The following is a 17,453-nucleotide window of genomic DNA, read 5'->3' on the forward strand; positions in this document are numbered from 1 at the left end:
GGCTGAATCCCCCTTGACACAATCTTGATCCCTACAAAAAGGGGTCGCTTTGTTTTAATATAAGTTGTAAGAATCACAGTAAACAAAATTTGTGATTGCTTGGACACAAGAAAAAGGTTTGGCAACTTCAAAACGTTTTCTTCTTATACAAAGGTATCTACTGCGAAAAGCACCAGATTGGGAGTTTCATGGAATCAGATCGAATTTCAGATTTGTTTCCCTGAAATGCTTCAGCATCTCTGGAAAAACAGCAGTTACTTTCTGTTCTGGGGCTTAGAAACATTTTGTAGCAAAAGTCTCAAAAGCTCCAGAGCCTTCACAAGTCCAATTAGTGCAGGTATTTGACAAACAGTTCTATGATGGCAGCAACAATTTCAGATATGACAAAGTTCCTTTTTGGATTAGGACTTTGAAACTTTTTCATACTCGTTTTCAAATTGTTGTTAGGTCCCAGTCTGCTACTTTCATAGACTATCACTGGAGGTTTGTGCTTTTTGGCACAATTTTAACTTAGAATTTACAAAATTGATATCACTAATCCTCCTTATTGGAGTTTTGTCATTTTGGTCTTTTTTTATTCCTTCACTTTTTCTATCTATTTAAAAATGGATGTGGAATTTTATTTTGGCTTATGTGACTTTTTCTGTTGTGTATGCACTGCTGAAATACTTTATACATTGACTTTGCTGTAAGGCTGACTGCTTTGTGTCAAGTTACCTGGGCTGATCAAAGGTTTATTTAATTTAATGTATATGCCATCTAGCAGGTGGTGGCTTTATCCTTTGATGCGGACACTTGTCCACTCCAAATAATAATTCACTTTCCTACATCTCCTGTTGTGGTTAGTCATTGCAGAATTAGTAAAACTGGAGCAATATATTAAAATATGTTGACACCAGTGAAGAAACGCGTGGCAGCCTGTAGTACTGGCCTCAAAGGGCGGCGATGCACTTTAGAAACTCAAGTGAGTAGTCAGTTACCATATTCAAGCTTGATATTTGACCTGGCTTCATAAGGTTTTGTTCTGAGTTAAAATGACAAACCCACCAAAGAAGTCTCAGTTGGAAGTTTGCATTCTGTGCATTATTTTCCATCACATTAATTTGTGTTTGATGGTTAAGCCTATAGTTAAGGGTAAAATCTCAGGATATACCATTGTCAATGGACAGGTTTGCAATCTAGCGCACCAAAGGAATCAATCAAAAGTTGAAATGATAACATTGAATGAGAAGATGAGATGAGGAGACACATTTTTGAAGTGTTTCACGTTTCAAGGTGTGTGATGTCATCCAGTCTAGAACATTCACCAGGTGAGGGTAAGATGTAGGATATATTATAGAATATTGATGACAAAGGATCACAGGATTCTTGTGGACACCAAGAGGTTTGATATATAGATTGAAAAGAGTTGGGGCTTGCCTGGAGAAGATGGCCACCTCTGAGTGGAACTCTGCAGAAGTACCTGGGCTGAGACAGATTTTATCCACAAATTATGGTGCCAAAAAAGAATCATTGAAAACTACAGATGGTCGAACTTATGCTGAACCCACAGATGGCCAAAGAAGTGAAGAGGATCTCTGGTAAGGCATGCATGAGGTGTATGGTGCACCATTCCTTCCTCACCCTATGAGTCACTGACTGGTGGTAGAATTGGGAGCACTCCTCAGATGCCACAGAGATGCAGAAGGAAGTCCTGTGAGGCATCTGGGCAGCGGGCTTCAGTGCTGATGGAGTCTTTACTTTGTGGAATGGAGAAAAAGCAGACAGGTGCCTGGCTCTCTCACCACAACCTGCAAACTTCTAAAGCTACTCCAGGATTTACTGAGCACCAGATTAATTAAGGGTTGAGTGATTCTCTAAGGGTACTGTGTGCTGTGGATCATATTGAGAGCTATCCCTTTGCAAATGTCAGTGCCTGGAACGCAATCAAGTTCCACAGAGGTTTCTCCTAAAAGGCCCGTAAGACTCATTCCTAGGCAATGCAAGGTGCATGTAGAATGGAGACCTCAGAGTGATGCACTGTGTCTTTGTTCCATTATCCTACTTACTATGTAAGGTGGCATTTGACTAATCTGATCTGCATGCAGTGGCTGAGCGTACAACTAATGAAGCAGCACATAGCACATTTTTAAATAAGGGTCTAAGGACCCAGGTGTGGGCATCAAGGATTACTGGTGACCCCCACCCCTTATTGGCATAACCCTATTACCACCACTATTCAGTGAAAACTAGAGACTGCTTTACACAGGCTAAAAATAAGTGACAAGGGTTGCATTGCTACTTAATCAAGTGTGATTACTCTTCATCGTAATACACCCTCAACCTCTAGGTCTAGACCACAATGTCTAGCTGGACAAATACACATGTGCCCCAGAGTGTTTGTTGTCAGAGGAACGATAAAAGTCTCCTAACAGGGAACACCAAGAGGGCCACCTACTAAATCCTTGGAAGGTGACATCTAACTACTATCATGGTTGCAAAGTCAAATTGAAGTGCCACCCATATAAGCAACATGACAGCTACTCTTTACGTATGTCACAGGTAATATACAACTTACAGTACAGGAGATAACCCTAGAAGTGATAGAAAAGCAGTGGGGGTCAAGCTGGGCTCTGTGGCCTCAATAGGGGCCGAAATAACAGGAGATGAAATCAACCTGAGGCTCCCTTTGTGCCTTCCACACAATAGTGGAAGGGAAAGAGAAGAGGGAGGAGAGTAGATGTGACAGAGGAGAGGCTCTACTACTTGGAAGAGCAACTGAACAACACCTGAATGGAGGCCTGATATATGGTAACTGAATCAAAAACTAACAGACCTAGAATACAGGGCCAGGCGAAACAATGTCTGCTTCACCGCTGTACCGGACAACATGGAGAATGGTGACATGAAATCCTTCCCGGTGAGAATGTTACCAAGCTTACTGAATATTTCCTTTATTCTTACAGCTAGAAATTGGGTGTGCACATAGAATCTGCACCAGATAGACAAACAAATGGCATTGGACTCATGTATGCTTGTTTCAGCCAGGGTATTATTCTGTGTGATAATGCGCTTTACAAATACACATAATATGAAAGATCTTACATCCTTATCTATTGGTTGTAATATTTTGTTTGGAACCAGTACCGGTAGCATACCAAAGTTATAGTTGAAGCAAGGGGTTACAACCTTTTTCAGATTGAACCTGTAACAGCGCGCATGTGCTGTTCTGGCAAAGCTTTCATGTAAGGGCTTTCGAAATTAACCTAAGAATCGCACACGCTTGTGCGTGTTCTTTTTGTTTTTGCCCACGCTATTGGCCTTTGCGTGCATCTTTTTAACAAAGACAGCACGCAATTGGCCAAAGGCGGGCCCATTGCTCTGCCCAAGGCCTAGTGGTAGCGGTTACCCGCACGGCCACCATGTGCTTTTAATTATCGTGCCCAGACACGGGTGCAATATTTGAAACCGGATGTCTCACTGTGGTGCGCTGAATAGCCACAAATGTAACTCAGTCACCCTGTTTCCACTGCGTGGCCTTGAGCTTGGTGTTGGCATTACCGAGAAGGATGGTCTACTCGTCTTAGTGTCACATTCAGAGGTATAGGTTACATGTACATTGTGTGACCTTTTAACTCAGTCATCCGATCACGAACATTTTAAATGTAGAAATTACACAAGAGCATCAACTATCTTTGTGAATTATTCCCCCAAAATGCACTCTTCTTGGATATGGCAACAAACTCATCTCTTGCCTTTGCACAAGGCAATATGGATGCATTTTCAAAGCACCTCCCATTGAAACTCGCTTCTCACTAAATGAGCCATGTTTTTGTGCTCCTGGTGTTAGAAAGACCTGAAAGCGCTATTCACCCATGGCAGGATGCAATGCGCATCTCACTACATCCATTCATGCAGCCACTTGGACAGAATAGGGACATTCTGAAATAGGATTTCAGCTAGAAAATTAACTGAAAATCTTCTGTGGGATGAAGTGAAGTGAAGTGACCCGCATGTCTCTTTCAATCAAGCACATCATTCTGAGGCACGTGCCAGCCTAGCCTCTATCATTTTTCCCCAAAACATTGTGTGGTATTTATCTGTCCAGGCAGGAGGACTTTATTTAAGACTAGCTGGAATCTTGCCTGCCTCAACCGTGTGTCACTAGTATGCAAGAGGGCTCAGGTGAACTGATTCGGGTCTCCTAGCTATTAGCATTGTAAATCACAATGCCTTTTCTTCATGTTTTTAAAACAAAATAAAATGCATTGTCATTTGCAATGTCAATAGCTCAAACTTGTGTGAATGCGAGACCTATTGCATTGCAAATGCTTGTTATATTCAGAGTCCTGCCTCAAAGGAAGAATTGTAGATGGCACCAATTTATTTAATTGTCCTGCATTTTCATTATGAGGGGCAATAGATTGTTCTTCCATATTCACTCTGTTGATGTATATTCCCAGATATTTAAGTTTATTGTGTTCTCAACAAAAGTTATACCTATCCATAGATGACGCGATACAAAAGGGGATGATGGACGGAGCGCTTGAGCAAATTAAACACTCACCTCCAGTCAACTGATCTGGGTTTAATCCATCACCATTCTTTAGCTCACTCAGCCACCCCAGTTCAGACATGGCCATATGCAAATCAGTCTGACCCTGTGCGTCATGGGAACAGTCCAGCCCGAACTGCCAAGCCATGTCTTCCCTGGACCGGAAACAAGCATCCTGGGACCGGTTTCGGATTCATAATCCTCATTAGCCAGGCTATCTTAAATCCAGTGGCCAAGTGAGCAAGGGACTCACGTCTAAGCATACCCTGCCAACTTAGGGCGAACAAAGCGATACAAAAGGGGATGATAGATGGAGCGCTTGAGCAAATCAAACACTCACCACCAGTCAACTGATCTGGGTTTAAGCCATCACCATTCTTTAGCTCACTCAGCCACCCCAGTTCAGACATGGCCATATGCAAATCAGTCTGACCCTGTGCCTCATGGGAACAGTCCAGCCCGAACTGCCAAGCCATGTCTTCCCTGGACTGGAAACAAGCATCCTGGGACCGGTTTCGGCTACATAATCCTCATCAGCCAGGCTATCTTGAATCCAGTGGCCAAGTGAGCAAGGGACTCACGTCTGAGCATACCCTGCCAACTTAGGGCGAACAAAGCGATACAAAAGGGGATGATGGACGGAGCGCTTGAGCAAATCAAACACTCACCCCCAGTCAACTGATCTGGGTTTAATTCATCACCATTCTTTAGCTCACTCAGCCACCCCAGTTCAGACATGGCCATATGCAAATCAGTCCTGTGCCTCATGGGAACAGTCCATCCCGAACTGCCAAGCCATGCCTTCCCTGGACCGGAAACAAGCATCCTGGGACCGGTTTCAAGGATCCATAGATGACCACAGGAACCCATGATTGCAATCATACAAACTGGCAGCTCCCAGGACAGCAGGGGGAGTGGGCATTGCAACTATCACAACTGTCATATATTCAAACCCACACCTCCGAAGAGACTGGAGACTGGAGCCGCAATCCAATCTCTTCGGAGGGATGGGCTGGAATCCCTCCATTGCGAGCAATGTTAGAAATTGGGTTCTGGTCGACTGGGGTGTGAGCCCTGGTCAAGAAGCATCACAGTCCTAGCCAGGCATCAGCAAACCCCAAATTATTCTGTGCTTACCCTCATGTAGCTTGGCACAAAGCAATCAGGTCAAACTTGAAGGCAATGTGTAAAGTATTTGTGCAACACTTCAAACAGTAAAAACTGTGAAAACACCACACAAAAAGATCCCTGATTTAGTAAAATAGAATATATTCTATTAAATAAAACAAGATAAAAACAACTAAAATCCAATTAGGGAAATCAGAGATATTGAATTTCAAACTTTTAGGTTAAAATAACAACATAAAGCACAAAGCACCAACAAGGGATATCTCGTCGCACCAAACTGGGACAAAGTCACAAGTTCAGGCTTACCACAATGGAGCAGAGGCCGGCAACAGGGACACAGGGACCAGGTTAGGCCTGCTAAACAAAAGACCTTAAATCCTGGCTCTGGAGTGTTGTGTGGTTCCGAGGTAAGAAGCGTCACGCAGTTGAAGTGATGCATCCATTCCGAGTTGCGGCGAGGCTGCAGTGTGGGGTCCTGTGCATCGTCATCTGGAGGCCAGCCAACTACCCCTTGGAGTCACTCTGGGTTCTAGGTTCAAGAGATGTAGGTCTAGTCCTTCTCACCCAGGCAAGAGGGCAGCAGGTCAGCACAGTGTTTGAGGTCCTGTACTTATAACTAGGGGTGCCTTTGAAGTGAGGGAGATTTCAAAGAGATGCATTTGAAGTGCACAGATGTCCTACTCTGGCCCAGGTTCACTACAGGGGGTTACACAGCCCTTTGTGTGGGGACAGGACACAGTCTATTCATGTGTAATTGAGGCTGTGCCCAGCCCCTCTCTACCAGCCTGCCAGTATGGTCCATCAAGTCCATACTAAACTCCTACTGCGTGTGGCTGTCTATAGGGAATACACAAAGCCCAGTTGCAAAAATCCCAGAGTGCTTCAACCGCCCTAAAGGAGGAATAGCAGTTTATGTGCCTACATCACTCGACTTTAAATCCGAACAGCTCATGTCTACAGACCCTGGCCTGCAATTAATAAAACTCTTTCAAAGGAGGAACCCAGGTTTCAGAACAGTGCTATTGATCAATGAATAAATGCATCCAAACTCAAACAAAAGAAAAGCATTACATTAGTTACTAAAGGCAAAGGTGGTAGAGGTAAGAAACATGCAACCTCTCTGGGATATAATTCTAGCAAGGCAACTTCAATGCCAATCTGATTCACATACTGGACGAAGACAACTAACTAATATCACATAACACATACTGGTATGTGTCATTGCAATTCCATGTGCTAATATACCGCCCAGATCACCCAGGTTGGAAACCTGTGACAATGCTAGAGTACCTAGGAATGTGAGTCATTAACGGGAGGACGGAGAACTCTCCCCAGAAATTCACATTCCTCTGTGCAAGTGCACAATCAATACTGGACTACACAATCAACTGTCTGTCGCTGATGCACCACCTTGTTCAGTTCTCAATTAACTTCACGACGCAGAGCGATAACAGCCAACAACCTATACATTTTGGCGTACATCCTGGATGGCATACAAACAATCCAGCACTAGATGGTACAACAAACACAACAAACTGGACAACTACATCTCTACAAGAGTTGAAGCACACTATAATGAACCAAGTACCAACCAGTTGTTATAAAAAAATAAAGCTCATAAGCTCCTCCACAGACTCTACATCCAATCTAACATCATTAATGGCAGGCAGCCACAGGAGGAAAGGAGGAAAACAGGGAAGGAAAAAAGTCACTTTACACAAACGGAAATCATTAAAACGAGAACTTCAGAAAGCGGTCAGGAAAAACAAAGCCACAGACACAGACCAATAAGGATGGGAAAAAGTATGGCAGCTTAGAAAGGAGAAGATAAGCTACTCTGGGAATAAAAAAGGACCATATGCGAGACAAGCTGGACCAAACTAGTATTTAACGCAAAGCAGACTAACACAAATACTTTCTGGGACCAAGTAAATAATCTGAGAAGGCCAATCAAAATCCTGAACAACTCAAATGTACAAGAGGAAAACTAGGCAGGCTAAAAGATTGGAAGGAAACATTCTGATGCAGCCAATGGAACAATAACTTAGTAATACAAGCATCATAGGAATAACAACAATCACAACAGCAGGCCCACTCAAAGAACAAGACCCAGAGCCAAAAATCTCAATTGATTACACCATAGATACAATAGAGAGGAAGAAGCAATGGGGCACGGAGAACAAACATTATCCCCCAAGCAATTTTCAAAGGAGAAATAAAATTCTGGGGTAAACATCTCTCATAGCTATTTAACAAATTACATCGACTGGACAGCATTCCACCTAGCTGGCAAGGTGCCATAATACATCCAATTTACAAGGGTGTGACCAAACAAACACAGCAAACTACTGACTCATCACACTACTCGATGTTGAAGCAAATATTATGCATTGATGATTCTGGCAGACTTGACTGAGTGGTCGGAGAAGAAGAACTTGATCCCACCCAACCAAACCAGATTCAAGAAAGGAATGGAACAGCAATAAACAATTTAGCAGTATTGCAGATCGCCAACAAATTTAAAAGCGAAAGGAAAAGATTACACCTTGGCTTTATAGATCTAAAGGCAGCCTTTGACTGTGTGAACCAACTTAGGTTGCGGAACAAGTTAAAAGACTGGAATATCCCAGGAAACATAGTTTGAGGAATAATACAACTGTATAATAATACCTGGGTAAGAGTCAATGTAGGCGATGGCACAAGGATCTCGAGGAAGATCCTAACAAACAGGGGTTTGAAACAAGGATGAGTGCTGGCACCCCACCTATTCAATTTGTTCATGAGTGACTGAGCACAAAGGTTGGATCAGACCAACACTCACCCTCCATCTAGGGTCTTTACCCCTGTCCCACCTCTCATATGCTGATGATGAGGTACTAATGAGCCTAACGCAGGTCGCCCTTCAGAGGGTGCTAATAGAAATGCAGGACTTTGTAACAATTAATAAACCGGAAATCAATGCAAGCTAGTCAAAAACCATGCTGATCCAAGACACACCGAGCCGTAAAGTTAAGATCTGATTGAATGGCAAGATGCTGGAGGAAATTCAAGTTACAAATACCTAGGAGTATACCTAGATAACAGAATCAACCAACAAGCTCAGGGGAATTACATGGAAAAAATTAGACTTCAGCATTCTAGCAAAAAAAATGCAATACAAGTCTTTTAAACCTCTACTAGAAGGGTTGGCAGCAAGGCTCCTGCCAACACTATCCTTTTGGTAGTATGAGTCAACATGGGAAAGTCTCCACACTTTTAAACCAATTTCTAGTCACCATCTATAAACAGTCCTTTCCGTTGCCAAAAAGAGCATCACCAGCACAAGTGCGGCCGAAATTTGGATTAGTCATCGAATAATTAGGAAGGATGTACTCAACCTTAAAAAGCTGGTACAAAATAAAACTTAATTGAGAACACTCACAAATCAGTGAAGCACTTTGGAAAGCAGTTGAAAATGATAAAAAAACCTCATACAACAAATATCTACACAAAATCCTTCAAACCACCAAGACAGGAGACTTGTGGGACAAAAACCTGTCTTTCTCAGCATTCAGACAACTCACCAACAAAATGGCACAACTTCAATCGCTGGTAGAAGACAAAAATACGTTCAGCAGGTGAAGAAATGCGTTGATGGTAATCAATAACTATGACTCGTTGAAACAAGCACCCTACCTAAACCTCAGATTCTCTGCTTTTTTAAAGAAACGACTAATGGCACTTGGGTTTGGTGAGTTACTGACATTAGCAGATCTACCTAGTTGGAAATGCAATGGTCCAATACACGTACATTTTGTGGACAAACAAAAGAGGACTTTATTCGCTTGATTTGCAACTACACTTGTTTTTATAAAGCATGAGTCACCATATTGCATCCGGACTTCAAAAAGAGAAAAATAGAAGTTGAAAAAGATAAGGAGTCCTCATACAACAAATATCTACACAAATGCCTCCAAACCACCAACACGGGAGACCTGTGGGACAAAAACCTGTCTTTTTCAGCATTCAGACAACTTACCAACAAAATCGCACAACAAAATCGCTGGTAGAAGACAGAAAAACATTCATCAGGATAACACATGCATGGATGGTAATCAATAACTATGTCTCTTTAAACCAGGAACCCTACCTAAGACTCACATGCTCTGCTTTTTTAAAGAAACAACTAATGACACTTCGGGATTGTGAGCTACCTACATTAGCAGATCTACCTAGTTGGAAATACAATGGTCCAATAACATGTAGATTTTGTGGACAAACAAAAGAGGACTTTATTCACTTGATTTGCAACTGTGCATATTTTTATACAGCACGAGTCACCTTATTACAGCCGGACTTCAAAAAGAGAAAAATCAAAAAATGCAGGGCTGCCATCACCCAATCCCTCAACCCATTGGACCCCCAACTGAATTGTAAGCTGCTACAGTTTTTAAAGTATCATGAACTAGCCTTAAAAGACACTCTGGTAGAATTGACATTATAAACTAAACTTTTGCACAATACTGAATAGTATTTTTAAACTTTTATAATCGCATAATAATTATATTGTGCAGGTTACATGTACCAATGGTTTTATCTTATATATTTGAATGTTTACACGTAACATTGGTCCAGTTTTTATTAACCAAACAATAAAGTCTTCTATTCACTATTCAGTTGCCATCTACCCCAGACGTGATCAGAGACAGGCTATAGGGACCAAACGCCTAAGGCAAGAAAATATCCACTTTCTAAAAGTGGCCTTTTTAGCATTGCAATTTAGAATCTGACTTCATTATAAATTAGGATTTTAGATTAGGATTCCAGAGACATCAAACATGAACTGATTATATCTTCACATTTGGAAACTATGCTTATAAAATGTAATAAGGTAATCCCAATGCTATCCTATGGCTGATATAAGCCTTGCAATAGTGAAAAAACGAATGTGAGAGTGTTGCAGTACCATACCAGGACATGTAAAACTAAAAGGAACATGCCCTTTTTTAAATACAGTGCACCCTGCCCTCTGAGCTGTTCAGGGCCTTACCTTGGAGTGCCTTATATGTAATAAAAAGAGAGGGTTGGGCCTGGCAAAAGGTTTAATTGCCAAGTCGATATGGCAGTTTAAAACAGCAGACACAGGCTGTGCAATGGCAGGCCTGAGCCATGTTTACAGGGCTACTTCAGTGGGTGGCACAATACGTGCTGAGACCCACTAGTAGCATTTAATTTACAGGCCCTGGACTCAGGTAGTGCACTTTACTAGGGACTTAGAAGTTAATTAAATATGGCAATTGTGGATAAGCCAATGTTACTACAGGAGAGAGTGTGAGCACATTAGTTCTGGTTAGCAGTGGTAAAGCCAACAAAAACGTATTCAGCAAAAAGGGGAGAGGCAAGGTAAACAATTTGGGAGTGACTGGAGAAAGGGCCATTTCCAACAGTTACTATTCATAGCATCCTTCAAACATACCATGGCACTCACAACTAGAGGGTTTTCGTTCGGATACCACACAAATGTAAGAAGCTTAGCCTGTCAGCAACAGGTAGAACAGAGTGCAGCATGCATTCCAAAATGTCCTCACCTAGCAGTCGTTTTTCTACAACACTTTAATTCTTCTAATATTCAAATATTTCCTCTTTCCCCTGTCTGATTGACTACTTTTACTTCATCCCCACATTTTCCTTATGCCATTTCCCTATGCTCTACCCTTCCCTCAGTATAGACTGTTCTGTACAGATGACATTCTACTTACTTTTACTGACCTTAAGAAATCCTTACCAACCGTTTTGTCAACAATAATGGACTTTTGGGCATTTCGGACTTCAAAGGGAACAGGGGCAATAGTGATGTAGCATAACTACACCAGTCTGAAATATTATTTATAGACTGTAGCAAATGATGCAAACATTCCAGGAGACCTGGTTGCCATTTTCAGAGGCTGATGTAAAGGCATAGGATGATTTAGGGCCGAGGAGCAGACTTGCTGACATGTGGCGTAGCTTAACGCCCTTATGAACAGCTGACACTTTACATCTGCGGCCATATTTTGAGGATGAGCCCAAAGGGGTAGCTAGTACTCTATCTGGAATAAAGTTCACATCTGCCCCTGGAACTTCCCTTGTCCCTTCCCCTGTTTCTATCCTCAACAAAAAACTAGGTGATTAAATGGGGAAAAGGGATACCTGCAGTACGAGGTTTGGATGCATTTCAGGTAAGTGGAGCTATTGAATGACACTGAGCTGGATAAGATGCATCGAGCACTAGGATGAATCTGTTAAAATACATGACTGGAAAGGTGAAAGCAGAATCAGTCATCAGCGGGAATGATATCCTTATCTCTCTTATCCATAGCTATGTATTGATGCTCCTGTTAACGTAAAGTTACTGTTTCTTGATCTATGTGTTGCACTGGAAGCATACACCAACCCAGGGCCCTTTTTCTCTTCCTCTTCCCTTCCTCAACCTTCCCATTCCCCTAGTCCCTTCCTCCACCCACCCTAATCCCCATGTAGGACCCTAATATGCCCCACACCAAGGATCTTCAACCACTGAAACTGTTTAGGTATTGAAATCTTAAGAGGTGATTTTGGGATAGGACGCTACGTGTTCTTGGTAGACTCTGACTGTACTGCCTTTATTCTGAATGAGAATCGGTTATTTTTTGTTTTTGGGATGATGTTTTCCTTTGTTGATTTAGAGGTGGAAGACATTGGAGGTTAGTGATTTGATACTTTGTTTTACAAATATGTTTCTTTATATCATGGAACAAGAATACTGTTTGTACTGCTATTTAGGAAACTTTAGTTTAAAAAAACGACTTTGAATAAAAGTTGGGGCCAATATTGAGGCCTTTAGACCCCTGTGTCAAAGTAACCAAACTACAGAAGCAATCATCTATCTTGATATTCTGTGTCTGGTTTGTTATATAAGATGCAAACCATAAGAAGACTATTCCATCAATATGCATTCACTCGTGTATAATCATAATAAGCAAGGAATAGTTCACTGTATTGAATGAAGCACATAGGCTGAGGATCACGATATGACATGAGTTAACCATATCAATAATGTGAAGCACATCATGAACTACTTGCAGCAGGTTGGTTTCACTGCTGCAGTCCTGTCTGAAAACTAACTGCCAGGTTGGAGACCCACACACTGGAGTTCAGAGGATGGAGACAGGGCCACATTGAGAAATTCCATGAGAGCTTGTTAGCAAAAGGATGTTGTTAATACTTCCTGAGAATGGCCATTAGGTCGATGGTAGGGGTGAGGGTGGGGCTGCAGATTCTGTGTTAAGGGGAGGAAACTTCTAGTCAGGTCCTGCCTTTCTGTCTTGCTCAGATTACTGTTTCAGGAAGACAAAGGCAGTGAGGTGCAGAACAATTACAATTAATTGTGCCCATTTCTAAATCCTCCTGCTTAGAGCTAGCCCCATTGCTACCTGCTGTGAGAACCATCACTATACACAATGACACAGTCTGGAGAGCAGCCTAGAAGAGAAAGAGAGCCAACTCAGTCTGGTTTTGAAGCCTGAAACAGTGGGTCCACATTCCCTTTCTGGAAAATGTGCATTCAAATTGGATCCAAACCACCGTCTTGGTCCCAAGGAACTTTTTTCTCTTTGGTTAGACAGTATCCAGTAGTCACCCCACTCACTGGCTAGTGAAACCTACTAAGCTGGCACCCCCCCCCCCCCCCCCCCCACAGCTCCTCAGAACACTCTCTGGATTTATGGATGAACAAAAAAGGACTGGGCTTTCTGTCTTAGACCTGTGAGGAGACCTAAAGGGATGAACTTACTTCCACTTGTACCCAGGACTAAGAAGTGAAATCCAATAGTCAATTAATTGACCTCATATATGGCTACCGGGACATAGCAAGTTGCAAGATGCATGTTTCCTGACATGTCCACTTGACCAATACTAACTGGACCTTGACTGGACTCCACTGGTGGCCCTGCTGGAGTTAGTTCTGACCCTTAAGTGCTGTCTCTGAGGTCCTTTGAGTCTTAGAAGTGACCAAGAAGAGCTGCTTCTGAAAACCTATGAAAAGTATTGACTTAGAACATCTTTAGCCTTCCAAGTCCTCCAGAGTGTCAGCATGACCTTGCGGCAAAGGTATCCAATTTTAAAGTGACTTCATCAGAATGAGCATTAGCCTTGACACGCAGGAGGATTTTGAGCTCCATCGAAAAGACTAAGTCCAAAGGAAGTAATCTCCCTCGAGCAAAAAAGTGAAAAGTATCCTTCCGACACAGGGACTTTGCTGGCACCGAAATCTGAATTTCTCCCACTGAGAGCTTTTCCTGCCAATGGCTATATTGCTTCGAGGGAAATTTAGCAGGTCCAGCCTGCAACCTCCTACTGCTAGAGGATTTTGACAACTATTTCACAGACTAAATCAGAAGATAAAATGTTTGATCAGGATGAACCCACTTGGTGTATCCAACCCATGCTCCATCACGGTCGTCCTTAAATCATGCATAGGTCCTGGTCAATTGCGAACAGTGGCTACTGATTGGAGCTTTCTTTTTCCTTGGGGATTTTTGCCTTAAATATTTAAAAACTCACATCACTGTGTTGCAGGGATTCTGCTCTGGAACATGACTATGCTTGAGACTATAGAACATCAAAATGTAGGGACTGTGTCACTATACCACCTCAATATCCATGAGCCAGAGTCTGACTAGCTATAGTGCCACACTCACCCTCCTAACCTTACCAGAGAAACAAGTGAATTGGCACCACAGAACACAACACTCCGAACCATCTCAGAAATCATGGTAGCAGGACACACCCTTTCTCTCTTTCACTCTTCCACAATAAGATGAACAGGAGACACAAAGAAAGTTTAGAATATTTATTTAAACTATTGTGCTCTGAAATGCAGTATTCGTTCTACAATTAGAAAACAAGGGCCTTATTTATGAAGTTCTTGCGCCACTTTTGCGTCACTTTTAAAATGAGAAAAAGTGACGCACCGGTGGCGCAAGGCCTTCATAAATGAGGCCCCAAATGCATACTAAAAGTACTGTTAGCATGGATAATAAACTGTATGCCATGAAAAGCCCTGTCACTATATAGAAGACAGAGTAGTCTAACCCCCCTCCCCTGCTACTGAAGCAAAATGATTATATGTATACATAAAAGATCTCTGGGATTACTGCCAGCACCGTACCTTAGCATACACAGATGGTTGCTCTACATCTCATCAGGCGCAGTGATCCTGTCTCAGAACTCTCGTTCCATATCTGTGTTTTTGGCTCCTGTGCTCATCTATATGACAGAACGTGTGCACATAAACAACAGCTGCATTTCTGTGGTATGTCTGAGTGCTAGTGTCTGGCCAGAAAGAATACCAAGGGATATTGTTGTTTGATCTTGTCTATGATATTCAGAATAAAACCCAGGAAGAGAACAAAACGTGAAAATATATGCAGGTTCCGTTTATTTATCTGTGTAAAACAAGACCAAAACGCTAAAAATCCAATGTACAGCAATGAAAATTGCAAGAATCAGCTTACAATACAGTTCCTTGAAGTCGATAGCTCCATCTGGGGTTATCATGGAGTTGTGATCAAACAATTTCAACAGTTCAGGTCGTCCACAAGGTGTCGGGAAGACCCGAAAACAGTACCATGGAAATGCAGGGCATCGTGGACCTGGTGATAAGCTCCGAAGAGTCGTTGTCGTCGTCATCAGCAGGTGTCGGTTTTGGAGGACCGTGCAGGAGTCATTGGACCCTTGAAGTCACACGTGTTTGTGAGGTTGAAGTCAGTAGCACTGACATTGATGACGTCGGAGCTGCGACGCAAACAGGGACCATGTGAAGTGCGGTGCCCACAGGTGCCGCTGCAGGCAGCGGCTTTGGGATGGCATCCAGCATCTGGCATCATTGGTGAGACCACAGCTGAGGTGTGAAGCGGAGCGATGAGACATGCGATGCACACAGTTCACAAGGCAGGCAGCAACATCATCGTTGCTGAAACTCTGTTGTCAGTAGACCCAAGGTTGCGATGCTAATTGGGGTGATGCTTTGTGCAGTGCCCACAGGTCATGGAGAAAGCAGCAGCATCGGTTGCTGATGCTGGAGTCAATGGCACTGACTTCGGTAGATGAGGGCTTCGGTTTGGGACAGGGCAATGCTTCATGTACCTCACGAGCGGTGTCCACAGGCCATGGTGCAGGCAGCGGAATCGATGTCACGTGGACCATTGGCGTCGGTGATGCCAGGCAGCAATGTGAAGCAAGGCGATGGGAAGTGAGGTGCCCACAGGTCACAGTGCAAGTAGCAACTTGGTGATGGCATCAGGCGGTGACGTCCAGGAGACTAGGGTTGCGGTGCAATATTCTCTGCGGTGCCTTCAGAACAAGGATCCTGCAGCAGCGCATTGTGGTGGTTTTTCTTCTGTTGTTGCACAAAACACACAGTTCCAAGTGCTGTTGGCAGATGAACTTGAAGTCTTTGATGTTCCTGACTCTTCCAACAGGAGGCAAGCTCTACTTCAAGTCCTTGGAGAAACTCAGGAAATAAGTTGCAGAGAGTTCAGTCCAATCCTTTCACTGCCCAAGACAGAAGCAGAAACTGCATGCAAACCCGTCAAAGTAATACACACCAAAGGGGCAGTAGTCCTCCTGGCAGCTCTTCCAGCTCTTCTTCTTGGCAGGTCCCTTAGTCTAAAAGAGGTCTAAAGTTCTGGAGTTTTATGTCTAATACTTATACAACTTTTTCCCTTTGAAGTCTTTGTTCAGAAAGTCTCTCTGGCTCAGCATAAACAGCCACACTGGAGCGGGTGGAGATAGCCCTGTGCAGAGCAGCCACAGCCTATTCAGGGGTCAGTGACAACTCCACCCACCACTCAAGCCCGGGATGACCCATCAGCATATGCAGGACATACCTCAGCTCCATATGTCTGAAAGTCTGGAGTGAATGCACAAACAGCCCCTGTCAGTCTAATACAAGATATTGATTCCTCAGGCAGAGGCACAGAATGGTTAAACAAGAAAATGCCCACTTTCAATCCAGAAAAGCCTGCCCTGCTCCTTTGATTTGGTGCAGAAGTACAAATCCCTAATAACCTCGACAACAGATAAGTCGGAATCAAAACCTTTTGTTGTGCCCCCTAAGAGTTCACCAAACCCTTGTCCTGAAGAGAACCCCCAAAGAAAGTGTGGGTACAAAACAAGTAGACCGGGATCAATAGGGAATCCTACTTCGACCAGATTAAATATGGACATATAAATTCATTTGTCTAAAAAAACTATTGGAATCCCATATTAGATACTTTTGGACCCTTTATACGTTCCACTACTAAGAGCACTTTCTGTGAATGTAATGCTCTGGTCTTGTAAAATCTTGGGTTGGTGAAGATGCAATTTTAGCCTAGTTCATGTATAAATTTAGCATTATCACAATGTATATTTGATTTATCTTTCCATATTTGGCACATGATTTTCAAATATTTTTTTCACTGTATAGCCATCGAGTTGAATGTGGATTGTCTTTTCTTTTATCGCACCAAATGTGAAAGTTTAAAAAACGCTTGTGTTCAATCATTACTATAACAAATTTGAGGTCATGATTATTGAGTACCGACATGCGACGGGAAAGTGGAGTGTAAATAAATAAATAAATAAAAAAAACACTTATCTTGCGCTCGCCGCATCGCTGACTCAGCGAAGCAGCGAGCGCAAGGTAAGTGGTTCTATTTATTTATTTATTTGCTTTCCACTTTCCCGTTGTATGTCGAACTCCACTGCCTCCCACCTGGCCCCGCCCCACATTGTTTCCTGTGCGAGCTGC

The sequence above is a fragment of the Lissotriton vulgaris genome, chromosome 6 (assembly GCF_964263255.1).
Source record: "Lissotriton vulgaris chromosome 6, aLisVul1.2, whole genome shotgun sequence".
Classification (NCBI taxonomy): Eukaryota; Metazoa; Chordata; class Amphibia; order Caudata; family Salamandridae; genus Lissotriton; species Lissotriton vulgaris.